This window comes from Schistocerca americana, chromosome X (assembly GCF_021461395.2).
Source record: "Schistocerca americana isolate TAMUIC-IGC-003095 chromosome X, iqSchAmer2.1, whole genome shotgun sequence".
In the NCBI taxonomy this organism is placed as follows: Eukaryota; Metazoa; Arthropoda; class Insecta; order Orthoptera; family Acrididae; genus Schistocerca; species Schistocerca americana.
This window is the reverse complement of record NC_060130.1, coordinates 114,617,883-114,638,311: the sequence shown is the minus strand read 5'-3', so window position 1 is coordinate 114,638,311 and position 20,429 is coordinate 114,617,883.

The window sequence follows — 20,429 nt, the reverse complement described above, 5'->3', positions numbered from 1 at the left end:
AGCTCTGTACTCTTAAACTCTCCAAATAAAGCGCAGCAAAGTGCACAGACATGCTCGCAAAATAGTGCAACAGAAGCGCCCAAACACCCACAGCTGCCAAACCGACCAAAAGTCTCTGCTCGGCCTCCCCCCCAAACATGACCTCAACACAGTCGCATTCGCGCCTAACACCGGAGAAATTGATATCGCCTATGCGCCTTAGATTACGCTCCAAGGCAGGCCCAGGCCGGGCGCGCGCGGGAGGGTGTTCCACAGTCTTCACTCAAGTTCAGTTTCCCAGCGTTCCCTCCTCACAGCCGACCAGAAAGGGCACTCATGAAAGCTGCATTATTCTTCTCATGTTTGCCACAGGCATCTCAGGTCTGGACCTGCCTTCACGTCTATTGTCAGAATAGTGCATAGCTCGTTGACACACACGAATAACGCCGCTGCGGTGTAATGATTGACAACACTCTATTTTTCGAACAACTTATTTAACTGTACAGTATATCTATCATGGTATCACAAAACCCCCACCCAGATGTGCCCTGGGCCATGTTGCACAGCCCACAGACACGCACCCAATCATAATTTCAGTACACACTACAGCAAAGTACTACTAAATAATACCTCACGCAGATGTGTAGCTACGCTCCCGCCAAAATCTGCCATCTTGGATGACGTCATGCGATGTTGCCAAGTATACATGCCGCCATCTTGGATGGAGTCATCGCCGCCATCTTGAATAAATTTAGCAACACTGCAGAGTGCGCTGACACATACTTAGTCCTACTACTTGCGCCACACTGTGACGTCACCTGCTCAATGTGGGCGTCCATGCCCTGTCAGGTACAGTATCGCCGCGCTAACTGTTTAGTGCGAACAATTCCCCCATGTCCTTGGTGGAGCAACAGCAGCACATCCTTTTGCAACACTTCAGGAATAAGCACTCACGATTGTCCACTCTCATTTTGAACTAGAATCACACCTTGTTGAACTGAAAGGTTAAGCCGATGCGCAAAATTTCGGAGCGCAACTGAGTTCTGGATACTGTTCAATGAACGAGGCCAAGACGTGCGAATGTAATGCAACAAAATCTTGAGGTATGGGTTTGCTTCGGTACCCTGCGCTACTTTTCTGTAGTGCAAGGGAAAGATTCCAGCAATTGAGAGTCCTGCGCACCTACTTTTCAACAAGATGCGGCAGATGCATCAAAACCAGAGTCGAAGCCAATCGGAAGGTGGGATAGGGCGTCTGCATTTCCATTCTTTGCCGTAGGTCTGTACCCAATGTCATTCTGCTACTGTGAAAGCAACAAAGCCCAGTGTTGCAATTTCTGAGCAGTGTGCGTAGAAACCGGCTTTGACAGATGAAACAAGGACTGCAAAGGATTATGATCAGTCACTAAATCGAACTTGAGACCATACAAATAGTGATGGAATTTAATCACGCCCTACACAATAACGAGAGCCTCTTTTTCAGTTTGATAATAATTTCACTTAGTTTGGGTTAACAACTTTAAGGCAAAAGCAATAGTTCTGTCTTGTGCACCAATTCTGTGCCAAAGCACAGCGCCGATTCCGTAGGGAGAAGCATTGACTAGCAAAACTGCTAGGGTGGCAGGGTCAAAATGCATTGAACATCTGTCACTAAGAAAAGCATTTTTGAATTTCTAAAATGCGTCTTGGCACTCATTAATCCACACTGAAGGAACATTTTTGCAGCGCAAGCAGTGCAACAGAGCCACGATCTGAGGGCCATTCGGTATGAACCGAATGCAGTATGTCACCTTGCCTGGTACTGACTGCAGTTCCGCCGGCCGCGGTGGTCTAGCGGTTCTGGCGCTGCAGTCCGGAACCGCGGGACTGCTACGGTCGCAGGTTCTAATCCTGCCTCGGACATGGGTGTGTGTGATGTCCTTAGGTTAGTTAGGTTTAAGTACTTCTAAGTTCTAGGGGACTTATGACCTAAGATGTTGCGTCCCATAGTGCTCAGAGCCATTTGAACCATTTGAACTGCAGTTCCGACACGTTGAGGGAACAGGCAGGTCGTGGATTGCAAGCAAATGCGATTGGAGGAGGTGCACACCCTGACTGGTTATCACATGACTTAAGTACTGTAGTTCAGCTTGAAAAAGTCGCACTTTTCGAGACGACACAGGAGTCCTGCTTCTGGCAACACTCGAAAAAAAGTGTGCAAATTAGCAATGTGTTCCCCTGGTGTACGACCCGAGACGACAATATCGTCAAGGTAGTTTGAACCAAATAGCACTTTTGCAGTCAGCTGCTCCAAGTAACGTTGAAAAATGGGGGTGCGGAAGCACTACCGAATAGCAAACATAAATACTTAAACATTCCTAAGTGTGTATTTACAACAAACACTTTCTGTGATTTTTCATCAAACGGAATTTGCGTGTAGGAATCACGCAAATCAATCTTAGAAAACTAACGTCTTGCACCAAGCCTGTCCATGAGTTCCTCAGGGCGAGGTAATGGACAGATGGATAGTCTGTGGGCTGACTGTAGGCTAGAAGTCAACAGAAATGCGCATGCGACCAGAAGGGTTAAGCAACAAAACTAGTGGACTTGCCCAATGACTGGCTTGAATGGGAGCAACTATACCATTTTTCTTGCAATTCTTTCAGTTTAGTGGCTACTTTTTCTCCTGAAGCAATTGTAACGGGGTGGGCCCGGAAAAACTTAGGCTGTGCATTGTATTTCAACGTACCATGCGCTACAAAGTTATTTGCTTTTCCCATTCCTTCTGAAAGTAGTTCAGGAAATTCTTTAAGCAATCTATCTACACTGCCTTGTGGTACAAATTTAGAGACCGACAGTACATTGTCGTGGGTGCTAAGGACAAACAAATCAAAGGGATCAAAACCGACAATGTTCTCACTGTTTCCCGATTTCAACACAGTAAAATTCACTGTCCTAGTGAGAGATTCGTAAGTATCAGGCAAATTACACTGTTCAAGCATTAGAATTTCCAGTCAGTTGTAAGCAGTGAGGTGCTTGCTAGATTTAGAAAGGCGTGATGAGCCTAACTGTTCGTACGTGGCACGATCAAGCAAAGTTACCGAGGCACCTGTGTGTAAATGAAAGTTCACACGACGGCCAGCAATTGTTAGAACATCGTTGCACAGCACTAGAGCGAGAAGGAGGCACAGCCTTAATCTTGCTTTTGTCAGAACCTGTTGTAGGTTTGGAAAATACAACGTTCACTGCATTTGCAAGAGCCTGTTTCGTCTGGGAGCAGGCAAGATTGGTGTTTTTGTGCCGTTGCAAACAAACTGCTTGGAAATGGCCTTTATTTCCACATGTGTAACACGTTGCATTACGTGGTGGGCAATCTTGACTTTTATGGCGAGCAAATCATCTAGGGCAAGACTTCACTAAGGTCACAGGTCTGTTCACGTGTTTACATGGCTGTCCGAACGGCAGTGTACATGCTCGCTGTTGTGGCTGCTTGGTGCGGTCGCGAGCAAGGGGCGACTCGACCCGACAAATCGGGACCTGGTCAAAAGTACAACTTGAACTTGCTGGTCGTAGTACTTGGTTAATGCAGTGTTTACTTCCTCATAGCCGAGATCATAGGGAGACACAGTTGGGGATAGTTTGTGTATTAACATGAACACTGGGGACCCCGTAATCGAAAAAAAGTATTGTAGCTTCACAGTACCTTGAACGCGATGAAGTGCACAGTGAGCTTAGAACTGTCAGGTATTCAAGCCATTCCTCTTCTGTATCGTTAAAATGCCAGAACGGTGGTATACTGGTCGGCGGCACTTGTTCGGTGTGTCAATCGGTCTGAACGGCGGGCGGCGTTGCTTGTGCAGCCAGAATCTGTTGTACCGTCATAAGCAAGGCAGCAATTGTTGGTCCTGAAACTGAAAAGCTTGTCTTAGATCCGTTACATTGGCCGTCTGCGGCTGAGGCGTGGAGGCGGGTGGCGGGGTAGCCATGGTTTACAAGCCTCTGAAAACAGAAATTTGATTAGTTCTGCGGCTCCCCTCTTGGAATACATGCAAGAACGCAACAACGAAGTATCAAACACTTGAACTGGAGCACCCTTGCAATCTGTAACACAAGACAAGCAAGCAAGTAGTTCTTCACTTAAGTTTTCTTGTCGCCATATTTTAAATCCTCGTCATCATAAAAATGTCTTCCGGTTGTCTCTGTAGAGCTGTACCATAGGAGCACGGAGAGGATGTTGTTTGGTGGCTGGTATCCTCTTTCTATAACACAAACTGCACGCATAAGTAGCAGGGTTCTTTGTAAACATAAACAAAGATCTACTTAACTTAATCTTCCATGTGCTGTAGTACAAGTTCTCTGTCCCAGTTCACTTTAGCTTCACTGCAGGTGAAGTACAAAGTCCGCTATGTACACTTTTCTGGTTGCTATGTGCTGCTTGACTCTAAACTAGAGGCTGTGACTGTGGCTCCGACACGGTGACACGTTGGAACTCACTCGGCGTGACAGACTCGAACTAACTGACCCTCCGTCTTTTTTACTTTATTGTTATTTTAATACTTTGTACAAAATGTAGACCGACAGCGGCCTATCTACGCCGCTCTTCGGCCACAGAAAACCATAGAACAGATAACATGTAGTCAGATATACAGAAAAAATGAATACGAAACAACAGGTGACACACATAATGATAATAACGAAGACGTTCGAACTGAAGACACTGAATTGCATAAGCAAGTGAACCGTACACGAAGGCACAATGAGTACACTGTCGAATGGTGGAGGACACTGAAGAGACACAATTGTACTGGAATGGAGAAACTGGACAGAAAACATTGACGATGATCTTCGACGCACTGCACACACTATTGCACGAAAAGGGGGGGGGGGGGGACTGCCACACTGAATAGGGGAGAGTAGGAGGGAGGTGGAGAGGACGTCAGTGGGAGAGGGGAAGTGAGGGGAAGGGGAGAGGGTAGGGTTGGGTGTGGAAGCCCGGGAGGGGTGGAGAGGGAGAGAGGAGGGGAAACGAAGTTAGGAGGGAGAGAAGGGAAAGAGGGAGCCCTGGAGGAAAAGCTCAGGAGGAGGAAGGGGAGGATCAAATCTGGTAGGAGGGGTGGATGGAAGGGACGAGTGCCTCATCAAGGAGGCCTAGGGTATGGAGGGTGGTAAGATGGAAAGCTAGTAGGATGCAGGAGTACAGGCGTGGCAGCAGATTGGGGTGGGAAAGGACAGAAGAGACAAGTGGGTGAGGGCGATCAAGTTTACAGGAGGTGTAAAGGATCCATATCCGTTCAAGGAAGAGGAGGAGGTGTGGGAAAGGTATTAAGTCGTGGAGGAGCCACGTGGGGGATGGGTGGCAGATGCGATAGGCGATACGGAGCACATAGCGTTCCACGATTTGAAGAGACTTGTAGTAGGTAAGAGTGGCGGAGATCCAGGTGGGATGGGCATAACAGAGGATGGGGCAGATGAGAGATTTATAAGTGTGGAGGACAGTGGAGGGGTCCAAACCCCATGCGCAGTCGGAGAGGAGTTTGAGGAGGCAGAGTCGGGAGCATGCCTTGGCTTGGATTGTCTGGTTCAAAATGGTTCAAATGGCTCTGAGCACTATGCGACTTAACCTCTGAGGTCATCAGTGGCCTAGAACTTAGAACTACTTAAACCTAACTAACCCAAAGACATCAGACACATCCATGCCCGAGGCAGGATTCGAACCTGCATCCGTAGCGGTTGCTCGGCTCCAGGCTGTAGCGCCTAGAACCGCACAGCCACTCTGGCAGATGGTTGTCTGGAGATGGGGAGTCCAGGAAAGGCGATGGTCAAGCGTGACAGCAAGGTACTTGAGGGTGGGGATGAGGTTCATAGGACGGCCATTGATAGTGATATAAAAATCAAGGATATGGAAGGAAGGGGTTGTTTTGCCTACAATGATTGCCTGGGTTTTGGAAGGATTGACCTTGAGGAGCCACTGGTTGCACCAGGTGGTGAACTGGTCAAGATGGGATTGGAGAAGGTGCTGGGAGCGTTGCAGGGGGGGGGGGGGGGGGGAGAGCGCAAGGAAGGCAGTGACATCGCCGTATTGAAGAAGGTGTATGAGATGAGAAGGCAGTGGCATGTCCGCCGTACAAAGGAGGTAGAGAAGAGGGTAGAGGATGGAACCTTGGGGCACACTGCCAGAGGGGTAGAAGGTGTAGGAGTCTATGTTATGTATGGTGACATAGGAAGGACGTTGAGAAAGGAAGGAGGCGATCAGACGGACGTAGTTAATAGGGAGGGCGTAGGTTTGGAGCTTGAAGATGAGACCGGAATGCGAAACACGGTCGTAGGCACGTTCAAGGTCGAGAGAGGGGAAGATGGTGGAGTGACGGGAATTTAGTTGTTCGGAGAGGAACTGAGTGAGGTGAAGGAGATCATCTGCAGAGAACAAAGGTCGAAAGCCACATTGGGTAGAGGGAAGACGGCGGTGCAGGTGCAGGTGCTGGGGGATGCGTCAGGTGAGGGTGGATTCCAGGACCTTGCTGAAGACAGAGGTGAGGCTGATGGGACAGTAGGAGGAGACAGCAGACAGTGGTTTGTCTGGTTTGAGGAACATCAGGATCTGAGAGGCTTCCCACAGGTCGGGGCAGAAGCCGGTAGACAAGACCACATTATATAGTCGACCAGGGTGGTGAGGAAGGATGCAGGAGCTTAATGGAGGTGATGGTAGGTATCATGGTCGTGACCGGGAGTGGTGTTGTGTTTCATGCTTAGTGTAGCTATGCTATCTTGAGCGGTGATGGGGGTGTTGAGTTCAGTGTGTGGAATTTTGTCCAAGTATTGGAAGCCAGAAGCGAGCAGAGGAGCAGAGGTGTCAGTTCGATCACGGACATCAGGGAAGAGGATGTGGTCGAACTGGGGATCATCAGGGATGGTAAGGATATCGGAAAGTAGGAAGCAAAATGGTTGGCCTTACTAAGGTTATCAGGAAAGGGGTGGTCATCATGAAGGAGAGAGAGGGTAGTGGGGGGAGGGTTTAGACCCAGTAAGGAGGCAGAAGGCTGACCAGTACTTAGACGAGTTAATGGTAGGTTAGCATTGAGGCAGGTGCATGTCTGTCGCCAGTTCCGGCATTTCTTGGCCATGAGCAAGTTACATACGTGTCTTTGAAGTTGCCAGTGGCGTTGCAGTGTCCCACTCCTGTGTGTGGAGGAATGCATGGTAGAGACAGCGGGATTCACGAAGGAGGAGGATGCCCTGTGGGGGTAAGGTGGGGTCGTGCAGGTGGATGGCGGTGGTAGGGATGTGAGCCTCAATGGGCTCAGACAAGGTCTGCCGGAGTGCCATCTGTTCCGCGGTGGCTATCTAAATACTAGCAGCCGAGAGGGCGTTGGCTGCGCATTTCCTGAGAGTCTGTTTTTGGCCTCCGTCTATCTTCGCGCAACCTCTATGCCGCATGGTGCACTGGTGCCAGCTTACGCCAGCACACTCAAGGTCGAGAGGTGGCTGAAATCCGAAGTATAAGGTTCAAATATATTTAGTGAGGCATGGAACTGACATCAAAAAGAGAGATTAAATAGTATATGAGCAGGAGTATTCATTTGCAGTTGACAAAACTATTGTGTCTATCAAAGTAGAAATTGAGTCTAAATGTGAAGGTATGTGGACACAAGTAACAGGCTTTGATAAACTGAGGTTAATTATCTGATTTTTTACTGGTCACTCAATTCTACCATGATGTTTTAAAATCATCCAAAGAATGTCTATACTCAGTAGAACGGAAATACCTAGAGCATGCAATATTAGTTGGACGTGACTGGGATGTCAATGGATCCCTTGCATGTAGTATCTACAGACAATTTTGCCAAGTGGTTTTGAGCATGTCTACAGAAAACTGTTCTGATCAGCTAGTTCTACAGCCCATATGCAATGGAAATATTTTAGATGTTGAATCTACAAAAAGGCCTGACCTTATCGAAAGTGCCAGTATAAAGACAGGGATTATTTATCATGATATCATCATAGCCATGATGGTAACTACAGATAATAAACCCATCCAGAAGGCTAGGAGAGTATTTTTTCTAGAAAGAGCGGATATGCAGTTAGAAGTATATAAATTTACTATGTGGTCCACCTGGTTTACATTTGTGACTCACGTTAATGACGTTTATCTAGATTCTGAATCACTTCGTTTACATCTCGTTCCGAATACTTACAAGTAGTTTCGAGAACTAGCGAGAAATTTAAAACGCACACATACTCACACATACACTGTATAATGTACCATCTCCTTCTCCTCAGAGCATAGTATTTTATCCATCACGAAAGTGAAAGAGTCAGTTACAGTGCAACCCCATCTAGGCTGTGCTCAAAGGTATCCAAACGACCTGAATTATGTATCAAAAAATATTTCACACACATGTAAAAGTATCTGGATTGCGTAAAATGCAAAAATATTGTCAACAATGTTCGCATTACTGACTTCAAAATTTCGTTTATCGACTAGCTCACGAGTCACTTTGGTAAATTTCATTGAATGATGTATATCATTCTCTATACAGTATTAGAATGAATAGATAACATACTCTCCACAACATGTTAAAAGCCGACATTTGCTTATCCACTTCAATTAACAGATCAGTAATGCATAGCAGTGAATCATCTTCAAAAAAACAAGATGAAATCAACTGTTGCTCTTATGCTCCTGTTGGTAGTCTTCGTCAACAGATGGCTGCACTGGTAAAACGTCCAATTTTCGATAGTTGTACCATAGCGTAAGATACAAAAGAAGATTAAATTAATTGTTTACCACATCTATGATGTTTGTCAAATGTCACAATATTCTTTTTAAGTCTGAACAATGGATCAGCAATGCAAGCAAAGTGCAATGTGTACATCAGATTGGGATCCAAAAAAAATTTGGAAATTAGTGCTAAGGTGTTATGGGACCAAATCGCTGAGGTCATCGGTCCCTTAGCTTTCACACTACTTAATCTAACTTAAACTAACTTACGCTAAGGACAACACACACACTCATTCCCGAGGGAGATAAAACATGATCATAAACCCTAAAGTAAATACACCAATACTGTTTTCAAATGTAAACGCATGAGCTGTGCTAGACAGGCAGTAAAAGTTGTTATGGTATATGAGAACAAGTATAAAAGATACGCTTCACAAAATGTTAAACCCTAATGTAATTAACAAATTAGTAATACACAGTTGTCAAACATGAGTTTTGCTTCAAAAACTATTCCACAAAACTCCAAGAACAAGAAATAAAATCAACTACCAATGTAAACTGCTGTTGTCTGTGATCACCAACAGGTGGTGACGTTCAAAGTTTGATCTAAGTAACACCCTTGGCTTAAGACACAATAGAGCCTCAAATTAAATATTTTTCCCATCTATGATGGGTTTCAAGGACTACAATGTTATTTCAGAGTCTAAAACATCTGAAAAAATGCATCAGAAATGCAAGAAGTGCAGTGTTTACATCAAGTATCACAACTTTAGTTTCCACATACACATATAACCGTCACGTGAGTATCTGAAACATAATTTTGTGCTCTAAAGTAAGTATTCCAATGCTATTTCGATGCCTAAACAGTTACAAATAGAAGGGTAAATTAACAGCTAAAATTACGTGTTAGACTGATGTCGTAAAACTCACCTGACCAAGCCTCCAACTACAGAAAATATATAATTACTACAACACTACGCTAAGCATATAAGCAGACAGATAAAGAGAAAGTGTTATTTACTGGAATAATGTAATTAATTAGACCTACTCCTGGTGTAAGTCCCAGTACCACCTCAAATTAAATATTTCCATCTTTAACTTGGCTGCCTTACTTAGTAAATTACACGCAGCTAGCACGCTCCTCGCAATATACTAGAATATTTATAGGCCTCTACAAAGATGCAAGCAAAATAAAATGCTATTATTTCTCGAAATGTGTCGGATTTCACATACATTACAAGTTCTGTGGACCCTCAAACGAAATACTTCCTTGTATAAATTGTGTATATTACTTATTAAATACGTACATATCGCTTATTGACACTACTTAAATTACGGTTTAGTAGACGACTGTAGTTTCATCTTTGTGCCGTGCCTTAAATTGGTATAAATACGTCAAAATTGCTTGAAAAACATGCACATGAGCACTACTACAGATCCAACTTACAACATTTGAAACGAGATAACAAATTCTGGGGCATTCGCTCCCCATCCCTTGCAGATTCAGCAGGAAGACTCGAAACTAGTGGAAGTTTTCATAACGAGATAAGAAATTCTGGGAATTACCTGTGATGATGCAATCAAAAGGCCAATGACATGAGTCATGCGATGTAACCAAAGTAAGCCAGAATCTAGGTCAAGGTCACTGACCTAACTCACAAATGTAAACAAAGTGGGCCAGGTAGTACGTAGACGTACTACTGCAGCTGATAAGATCCCACATAGACAATGAATGGGTATCATTTAGTTTCAGTATTATGGACGTAGAGGAATAATGGGCAAAGTTTGAACTGATTGTAAATCTTCCGAGTTGGTAAATTGAGGACGGAAAAGACCCACCGTGGTTTAATAACAGAATTCGGAAATGGCTGAAGAAGCAGAGATTTTAGCATTCTCGGCTCAAAAAAGAGGCGCAAAAATGACAGGTAAAAGTTAGTAGAAATTCTTGCGTCTGTATAAAGAGCGATTCGCAAAGCATTCCACCATCATACTTCAGCAAAAGATCTTGCCATGAACCCAAAAAAATTTTGGTCCCGCACAAAATCGATCAGCGGGTTAAAGGCTTGTATCCAAGACTCGTTAGCCAGTCTGGTGTGGCAATAAAAGACAGAAAAAGGAAAGTAGACGTTATAAATTTCGTGTTTAAGAAATCATTCTCACAGTTATGATCGTACTAGCATACCGTCGTGTAACCGTCGGACAGACTTCTATATAGAGGACACAGTATTAGGCATTTAGGCATTTCTGGCGTACAAAAGCAACTGAAGGAGTTGAAAACAAATAGGTCACCAGCTCCCCCCCCCCCCCCCTCTCAATAATCCATGGACCTTGCAGTTGGTGGGGATGCTTGTGTGCCTCAGTGAAACAGATATGCGTACCGTAGGTGCAACCACAACGGAAGGGTATCTGTTGAGAGTCCAGACAAACGTGTGGTTCTTGAAGAGGAGCAGAAGCCTTTTCAGCAGTTGCAGGGACAACAGACTGGATGACTGATTGAACTGGCCTTGTAACATCGACCAAAACAGCATCGCTGTGCTGTGCTGGTACTATGAATGGCAGAAAGCAAGAGGAAACTACAGCCTTAATTTTTCCCGAGGGCATGCAGCCTTACTGCATGGTTAAATGATGATGCCGCCTTCTTGGGTAAAACATTCCGGAGGTAAAACAGTCCCCTATTCGGGTCACCGACCGGTGACTACCCAGGAAGACGTCGTTATCAGGAGAAACGAAACTGGCGTTGTACGGTTCGGAGCATGGAATGTTAAATCCCTTAATCGGGCAGGTAGGTTAGGAAATTTAAAAAGGGAAATGGATAGGCTAAAGTTAGATACAGTGGGAATTAGTGAAGTTCGGTGGCAGGAGGAGCAAATTTTCCTCACAGGTGAATACAGGGTTATAAATACAAAATCAAATAGGGGTAACGTAGGAGTAGGTTTAATAATGAATTAAAAAAATAGGAACGCGGTTAAGCTACTACGAACAGCATAATGAACGCATTATTGTAGCCAAAAGAGACGAGAAGCCCACACCTGCCACAGTAATACAAGTTTATGCACCAAATAGCTCCGCAGTTGATGAAGAGATTGAAGAAATGTATGAGAGATAAAAGAAATTATTCAGAGGGTTAAGGGAGACGAAAATTTAATAGTCATGGGGGACTGGAAGTCGATAGTAGAAAAAGGAAGGGAAAGTGGTTTGTGAATATGGACTAGGGGTAAAGAATAAAAGAGGAATCCGCGTGGTAGAATTTTGCAAAGAGCATAACTTAATGATTGCTAACACGTGGTTCATGAATCATGAAAGAAGGTTGTACACGTAGAAGAGTCCTGGAGACGCCGGAAGGTTTCAGATTGTTTACATAATGGTAAGAAAGAGATTTACGAACCAGGTTTTAAATTTTAGGACATTTCCCGGGGCAGATGTGGACTCTGACCACAATTTGTTGGATGTGAACTGTAGATTAAAACTGAAGGAACTGCAAAAAGGTACGAATTTATGAAGATGGGGCCTGGATAAAGTGAAAGGAGCAGAAGTTGTGGAGAGTTTCAGAGGGAGCATTAGGGAACGATTGACAAGACCAGGCGTAGGGAATACAGTAGAAGAAGAATGGGTAGCTTTGAGAGATCAAGTAGTGAAGGCAACAGAGGATCAGGTAGGTAAAAATACGAGGGCTAGTAGAAATTCCTGGGTAACAGGAGAGATATTGAATTAGTCGATGAAAGGGGAAAACATAAAAATGCAATAAATGAAGCAGGCGAAAGAGAATACAAAGGTCTAAAAAATGAGGTCGACAGGATGGCTAAGCGGAAATGGGTAGAGCACAAATGTAAGAATGTAGAAGCATATATCATTACGGGTACGATAGGTATCGGCTATAGGAAAATTAAAGAGACCTTTGGAGAAATGAGAACCACCTGTATGAATATCAAGAGCTTTGACAGAAAGCCAGTCGTAAGTAAAGAAGGGAAGCAGAAAGGTGGAAAGCGTATATACAGGGTGTTACGAAAAGGTACGGCCAAACTTTCAGGAAACATTCCTCACACACAAATAAGGAAAAGATGTTATGTGGACATGTGTCCGGAAACGCTTAATTTCCATGTTAGAGCTCATTTTAGTTTCGTCAGTATGTACTGTACTTCCTCGATTCACTGCCAGTTGGCCCAATTGAAGGAAGGTAATGTCGACGTCGGTGGTTGTGTTGACACGCGACTCATTGCTCTACAGTACTAGCATCAAGCACATCAGTACGTAGCATCAACAGGTTAGTGTTCATCACGAACGTGGTTTTGCGGTCAGTGCAATGTTTACAAATGCGGAGATGGCATATGCACATTTGATGTATGGATTAGCACAGGGTAATAGCCGTGGCGCGGTACGTTCGTATCTAGACAGATTTCCAGAACGGTGTCCCGACAGGAAGACGTTCGAAGCAATTGATCGGCGTCTTAAGGAGTACGGAACATTCCAGCCTATGACTCGCGACTGGGGAGGACCTAGAACGACGAGGACACCTGCAATGGACGAGGCAATTCTTTGTGCAGTTGACGATAACCCTAATGTCAGCGTCAGAGAAGTTGCTGCTGTACAAGGTAACGTTGACCACGTCACAGTATGGAGAGTGCTACAGGAGAACCAGTTGTTTCTGTACCATGTACAGCGTGTGCAGGCACTATCAGCAGCTGATTGGTCTCCACGGGTACACTTCTGCGAATGGTTCATCCAACAATGTGTCAATCCTCATTTCAGTGCAAATGTTTTCTTTACGGATGAGGCTTCATTCCAACGTGATAAAATTGTAAATTTTCACAATCAACATGTGTGGGCTGACGAGAATCCGCACGAAATTGTGCAATCACGTCAACAACACAGATTTTCTGTGAACGTTTCAGCACGCATTGTTGGTGCTGTCTTGACTGGGCCCCATGTTCTTCCACCTACGCTCAATGGAGCACGTTATCATGATTTCGCACGGGATACTCTACCTGTGCTGCTAGAACATGTGCCTTTACAAGTACGACACAATATGTGGTTCATGCACGATGGAGCTCCTGCACATTGCAGTCGAAGTGTTCGTACGCTTCTCAACAACAGATTCGGTGACCGATAGATTGGTAGAGGCGGACCAATTCCATGGCCTCCACGCTCTCCTGACCTCAACCCCATTGACTTTCATTTATGGGGGCATTTGAAAGCTCTTGTCTACGCAACCCCGGTACCAAATGTAGAGACTCTTCGTGCTCGTATTGTGGACGACTGTGATACAATACGCCATTCTCCAGGGCTGCATCAGCGCATCAGGGATTCCATGCGACGGAGTGTGGATGCATGTATCCTCGCTAACGGAGGACATTTGGAACATTTCCTGTAACAAAGTGTTTGAAGTCACGCTGGTACGTTCTGTTGCTGTGTGTTTCCATTCCATGATTAATGTGATTTGAAGAGAAGTAATAAAATGAGCTCTAACATGGAAAGTAAGCGTTTCCGGACACATGTCCACATAACATATTTTCTTTCTTTCTGTGTGAGGAACGTGTCCTGAAAGTTCGGCAGTACCTTTTTGTAACACCCTGTAGAAGGTCTATAAAAGGGCGATGTACTTGAGGGCAATATTGTGGAAATGGAAGAGGACGTAGATGAAAATGAGATGGGAGATATGATACTGCGCGAAGAATTAGGGTGGTTGGTTGATTGAGGGGCTGGCGGTTGTGGGAGAAGGGACCAAACTGCAGGGTCATCGGTCCCGAATAATTTGACAGAGGACTGAAAGACCTAAGCCGAAACAAATCCTCGGGAGTTGACAACATTCCGTTAGAACCACTGAAAGCCTTGGGAGAGCCAGCCATGACAACACTCTTCCATGTGGTTAGCAAGATGTATGAGACAGGCGAAATACCCTCAGACTTCAACAAGAATATAATAATTCCAAAGAAAGCAGGTGCTGACAGGTGTGACAATTACCGAACTATCAGTTTAATAGGTCACAGCTGCAAAATACTAACACGTATTCTTTACAGACGAGTGGAAAAACTGGTAGAAGCCGACCTCAGGGAATAGCAGTTTGGGTTCCGTAGAAAGGTAGGAACAAGTGAGGCAAAACTGCCCCTTCGACTTATATTAGAAGATAGGTTAAGGAAAGGCAAACCTACGTTTATAGCATTTGTAGACTTAGAGGAAGCTTTTGACAGTGCTGACAGGATGTAAAATCAGGTTCGCTTTAAATACAGGCTGTAAGTTCCTTGATCGTTAGTCACCTTTGGTGAGTTGAGGTTAGTCAAGAATGCTTTTAAGGCGACAAAGACGCCATTATCGGCACCACACTGAGTTTGAACGAGGACGTGTAATAGGCTACGAGAAGCTGGACGTTCCTTCCCGATGTTGCAGAAATACTTAGCAGGAATGTAGCTACTGTACATGACTGCTGGCAACAGTGGTCACGAGAACGTAAGGTCGCAAGGACTCCGAGTGGCCACGTGGTTCTACCGAGAGAGATCATCAGGTTCGGCGTATGGCTCTGTCTCATCGCACAACATCTGCAACAGCAATTTGAGCATCAGTTGGCGCCACAGTGACACAACGAACTGTTGTAAATCGATTACTTCAAGTACAGCTCCGCTCCAGAGGCTCTGTAGCGTGAATTCACTGACCCCAAACCACCGCCACAGTGATGGCTGTGTTTCGATCAGGAAGCCAGTTGAGGACCTGTACCTAACTTGTTTGCGTGCTAGACACCAAGACACACTCGAGTTATGCTCTGGGGTGCACTAGATAAAAGATGACTGAGATAAAATTACTAATTGGTGGCCGGCCGGAGTGGCCGAGCGGTTCTAGGCGCTACAGTCTGAAACCGCGCGACCGCTACGGTCGCAGGTTCGAATCCTGCCTCGGACATGGATGTGAGTGATGTCGTTAGGTTTAAGTAATTCTAAGTTCTAGGGGACTGATGACCTCGGCAGTTAAGTCCCATAGTGCTCAGAGGCATTTGAACCATTTGAACTAATTGGTGTGATTTAGCCCAGTTTTCTCCAAATGTAGAAAAATGTAAGTCAATGGAGGTGAGTAGGAAAAACTATCACGTAATGTTCGAATACAGCATTATTAGTGTGCTGCTGGTCCGCCCCGATAACTGAATGGTCAGCGTGATGGACTGCGAAACGCTCATTTCCATTTTTAAGTGTGCTGCTCGACACATACACGTCGGTTCAATACATAGTCGGAAAAACATCACAACAACAAAAATTAAGTAATGAAATTTCGGGAATACATTTGTCTAGGTAACACATGTAAGTGATTAACAGTGCAAGATCTGAGGTTAATTTAAACGCGAGATAAGCCATTGAAAATGTGAAACACTGGTATATTAATAACCGGTGTAAACGCCAGAATGTTGAATGAAAGCATGCAAATGTACATCCATTGTGTGATACACGTGCAAGCCGTCTGTTAATGGGATGGAGTTCCATGTCTGTTGCACTTGGTCAGTCAGTACAGGGACGGTTAATGCAGGTTGTAGATGATGCTGGAGTTGTATTCCGATGACGCCCCATATATGCTCGATTGGAGACAGACCTGGTGATCGAGCAGGCTAAGGCAACATGTCGGCACTCTGTAGAGAATATTGGGTTACAACAGCGGTATTTGGGTGAGCGTTATCCCCCTGGAATACTGTTCATGAATGACAGTACAACAGGTCGAATCAACAGACGGACGCACAGTTTTGCAGTCAGCATACGTGTGGTAACAACGAGAGTGCACCTGCTGTCGTACGGAATCACACCCCAGACGATAACCTCGGGTGCAGGTCCTCAACTGGCGTCCTTCTGCCATCACTGGCACCGAGGAAGGCGCAGCTTCCATGAGAAAAGACAATCGACCTCCACCCTGCCCTCCAATGAGCTGACGCTTGACACCACTGAAGTCGCAAATGGCGGTGGTTTGGAGGTCAAAGAATTCACGCTACATAGCGCCGGGCTCGGAGCTGTACTTGAAGTAATCGATTTTTAACGGTTCGTTGTGTCACTGTGGTGCCAACTGCTGCTCAGACTGCTGCTGCAGATGCTGTGCGGTGCGACAGAGCCGAACACGATGATCTTCTCTCTCGGTAGAACCACATGGCCACTCGAAGCCCTTGTGACATTACATTGTCGTGACCACCGCTTCCATCAGACATGTACAGTGGCTACATTCCTGCCCCGACTTTCTACAATCTCGCGGAAGGAGCAGCCAACTTTTCATAGCCTATTATACGCCCTCGTTCAAACTCATTGAGGTGTCTATAATGGCGTCTTTGTCGCCTTAAAAGCATTCTTTACTAACCTTAACTCACCAAAGCTGACTAACGATCAAGAAACTTACAGCGTGTAATTAAAGCAAACCTGATTCTGCATCCGCATAGTGGCGCTACTAATGCCACTCTTGTGCGACTGATGTGAAATTTGAACAATCATCTTTCAGATGTAGAAACACGTCTGCCAACTTTCGTTTATGTGACACAGCTCCTTGTTAGTGTTGCGATTTGTTTTCCGTCACTGTATCTAGGTGTAACGTTGCAAATCGATGTGAAATGGAATGAGTACGTACGTCCGGCTGTAGGAGAGACAAATGGTCGACTTAGGTGTAATGGGGATTTCTACGAAAGTGTAGATAATCTATAAAGGAGATCGCGTATGGACCTCTACAGTGACCTATTATTGAGTACCTGCGGGTGTTTGGGAGCCCCATATGATCGGTTTAAGGGGAGACAGCGAGGTAATTCAGATAAGAACGTCCTGCCAGAAATCCAAATATACCAGGATGCACATGCATTGCTGCTTGAATGATAGTCGTAGTACAGAAATGACAAACGTTACGTCCATACAATTATTAGAACATTGTTAGAGAACTGTTTGAAACTGATTGATTGTCAAAAGCACTGGGTGATAGTTACAGTCAAGGTGTCAGAAGGTGGTTGAGCGAGGCAGCTATAGTCATTGACTGCCGCAAATTGCCAATACACAGACTAAATTATAGCATTTTTTTATTGTAGCCAATTCTGCGAATGTGTCAGAATGACATTTCTTCGACGCAAAGGCTCATAACGAATGGAGCATGGTGGACTCATAAAACTGTCCTATTTTCCAAAAGGCATGTAAACAGTCTGTTGAGTAAGATCGTGGTCGGGTTAATCAATAGAAAACTTTATTTGATAACAAACTATAACATATACATACTTCACATGTGAACAAAAGAAAACTGCAATTACAATTAATAAGATGTCCAGCCAACCGCACCGTCGATAATTGCTTTCGATCTCAAAGGCATGCTTGAAACTAATTTTCCGCATATTGGCGTGGAAGAGACTTCCAAATGCGTCGAATTTGCTTTGACAGCTGTTTCAAAGTGAAGTTATTTTGCTCCTTGCAACCTCTTTTTGATGTAAGACCATTCATTTCAATACGATGAGTCAGGCGACTGTGAGAACCAATACATTGCCTACACACAGTTCTTCTTTTTCAGTCGCTGCAAAGCCTACTGCGGTGCTTCGGATCATTGTCCTCCTGCTGTAAACGACCTTCATTTTTGCCGATGAACCAACGTTTAGCAGTCGACATTAGATATATTTGATAAACGCGACGCTTAACCTGCACTAATGTCTCTTCTTGTGTATCTCAGTCAAGTATTCAAAATAAACTAATATTTTATGGGCACTGCATAAAGGACAAAATATCTCTCTGTTGGGTTGTGAAACAACTAAGGCGATATCTTTTACCGTATGTGTGTAATGCTGACCGTGCTCTTACTTGACAGACTGTATAGATCTTAGATTCATTTACTACTTGATTAATTATATATGCATTTGACCATTAGTTTTGTGCAAGGCATTTAGAATTGATGCAACTTATGCATTTTCTGATTCCACCGTTGAAAAGATCACGGAAATATACGTTTTATGAACAGGCCATGTAAAATGGTATTCACATATTTAAAAATGTTAGAAACGCGTGACCACACTGCCTGTAAGTACATTGCATATGAATGAATTAATACTCTTAGATTGTCCTGTGAAGTCAGAGAATAATTAGCGAAGTGAGACGCCATTCCAAAATATGTTTATTACGTATAACATACTTCTATTTGAATAATGAGCCATTTTGTTAAACCTGGTGGATCAGTTGTCATTTGGCATAGTCACGGAAGTGTAAAATGCCGCTTGCAGACAAGTTAAGGACATACTGTTTCGAGACGACGAAACGGTAACGCATCTATGACTGACTGAGTTGTTTTGCGGTAGTGCAGTAATAAAAAATTGTCCGTTCGATACTTAACTTTTGTGGGAACTTATTCAAATTGCTAAGGGTTTGAACTTATAATCTGGTAGCCAACTGTCACTCTGACTTCCACGAGTGTCAGATTGTGAGCAGCGCGAGACCTTATATTATTTCGGCTTGTGTTGCTAATTGTTTCCGCTTAGCCTGAATGACTTTATTACTGCTTCAAGAAAAATTTTGGTTTGTTCAAAAAATTAATGAATTTAACTTTGCTAATGTTTTATGAATAGTTAATGAGCAATGACAGTTTATATTACGCGCATCTACAGTGAATAGTTTATCGAGGGACTCTGCCTGCACATGAATCGCACATACGGAAGCTTTATTGCACATATTAATATATTAATCTCTTCAGTTTATTTGACAATACATCAACACACCTTGCGTAAAGCCGACATTTTATTTATTGTGTTTTTCACTGATGAATAAATAAACAATTCATAGAAACTTTAATCATTAATGTTGCCTACCATTTTTGATGCCAAGAGATATTTCACAATTGTTAATCAGTTTTATTTAGGTTTTATTCGCAGACATCCTGTAGGATCACTTGTGGGTCCTATTTAGTTTCAGCTCGCATAGCTGCAGGGCATAAACGTAAAGTGTGTGACCAACCTCTACGACAGATAACGAGCAAGCAATGGTCAGCAATTTGCCCAACTTCTGTCATCTGGTAATCGGTCCCCTTCGTTGGATGAGGCGTTCCGGCAGAGTGAAATGAATGTTACTATGTTGGGTAATTAAGTGAAATAGTTCAGACATCTGCCATCCAATCGCCTGTTTACATATTTCACTCATCTCTTATATTTTCATTACAGTAATAATTCAGCCTCCCTCTCCGTTCTGTTCATCGATCCATTTGATTGTCATCCATTCTCTCGTAACATGTGTTTCTTCAATGCTTGCTCAGCCCATCGTTTTTTAATGTTTTTCGCGCCAATAGTTGAAACTGCTGACAGACACCGATTGGGAAGCGTCATAGTTGAATCAGAGCAATACGTTTTGTTTACCAAACCGTTTTCAGGACATACTTATTTATTCTTTTCCTCTAAACATCCAGTCATTATCTTAACTGCGATATCCACAAAAAACTGTTAGTGGTTCTCTGATTTCATCGTCAATTTATACTATTTTTCGATAAGAAAAAAATGGTTCAAATGGCTCTGAGCACTATGGGACTTAACATCGGTGGTCTTCAGTCCCCTAGAACTTAGAACTACTTAAACCTAACTAACCTAAGGACATCACACAATACCCAGCCATCACGAGGCAGAGAAAATCCCTGACCCCGCCGGGAATCGAACCCGGGAACCCGGGCGTGGGAAGCGAGAACGCTACCGCACGACCACGAGATGCTTTCGATAAGATGATAACATAAAATTATAATAATTAATTTTTAAGTATACATTCAAACTTTACATATTAAATTCACACATTCGTTGTTGAAGA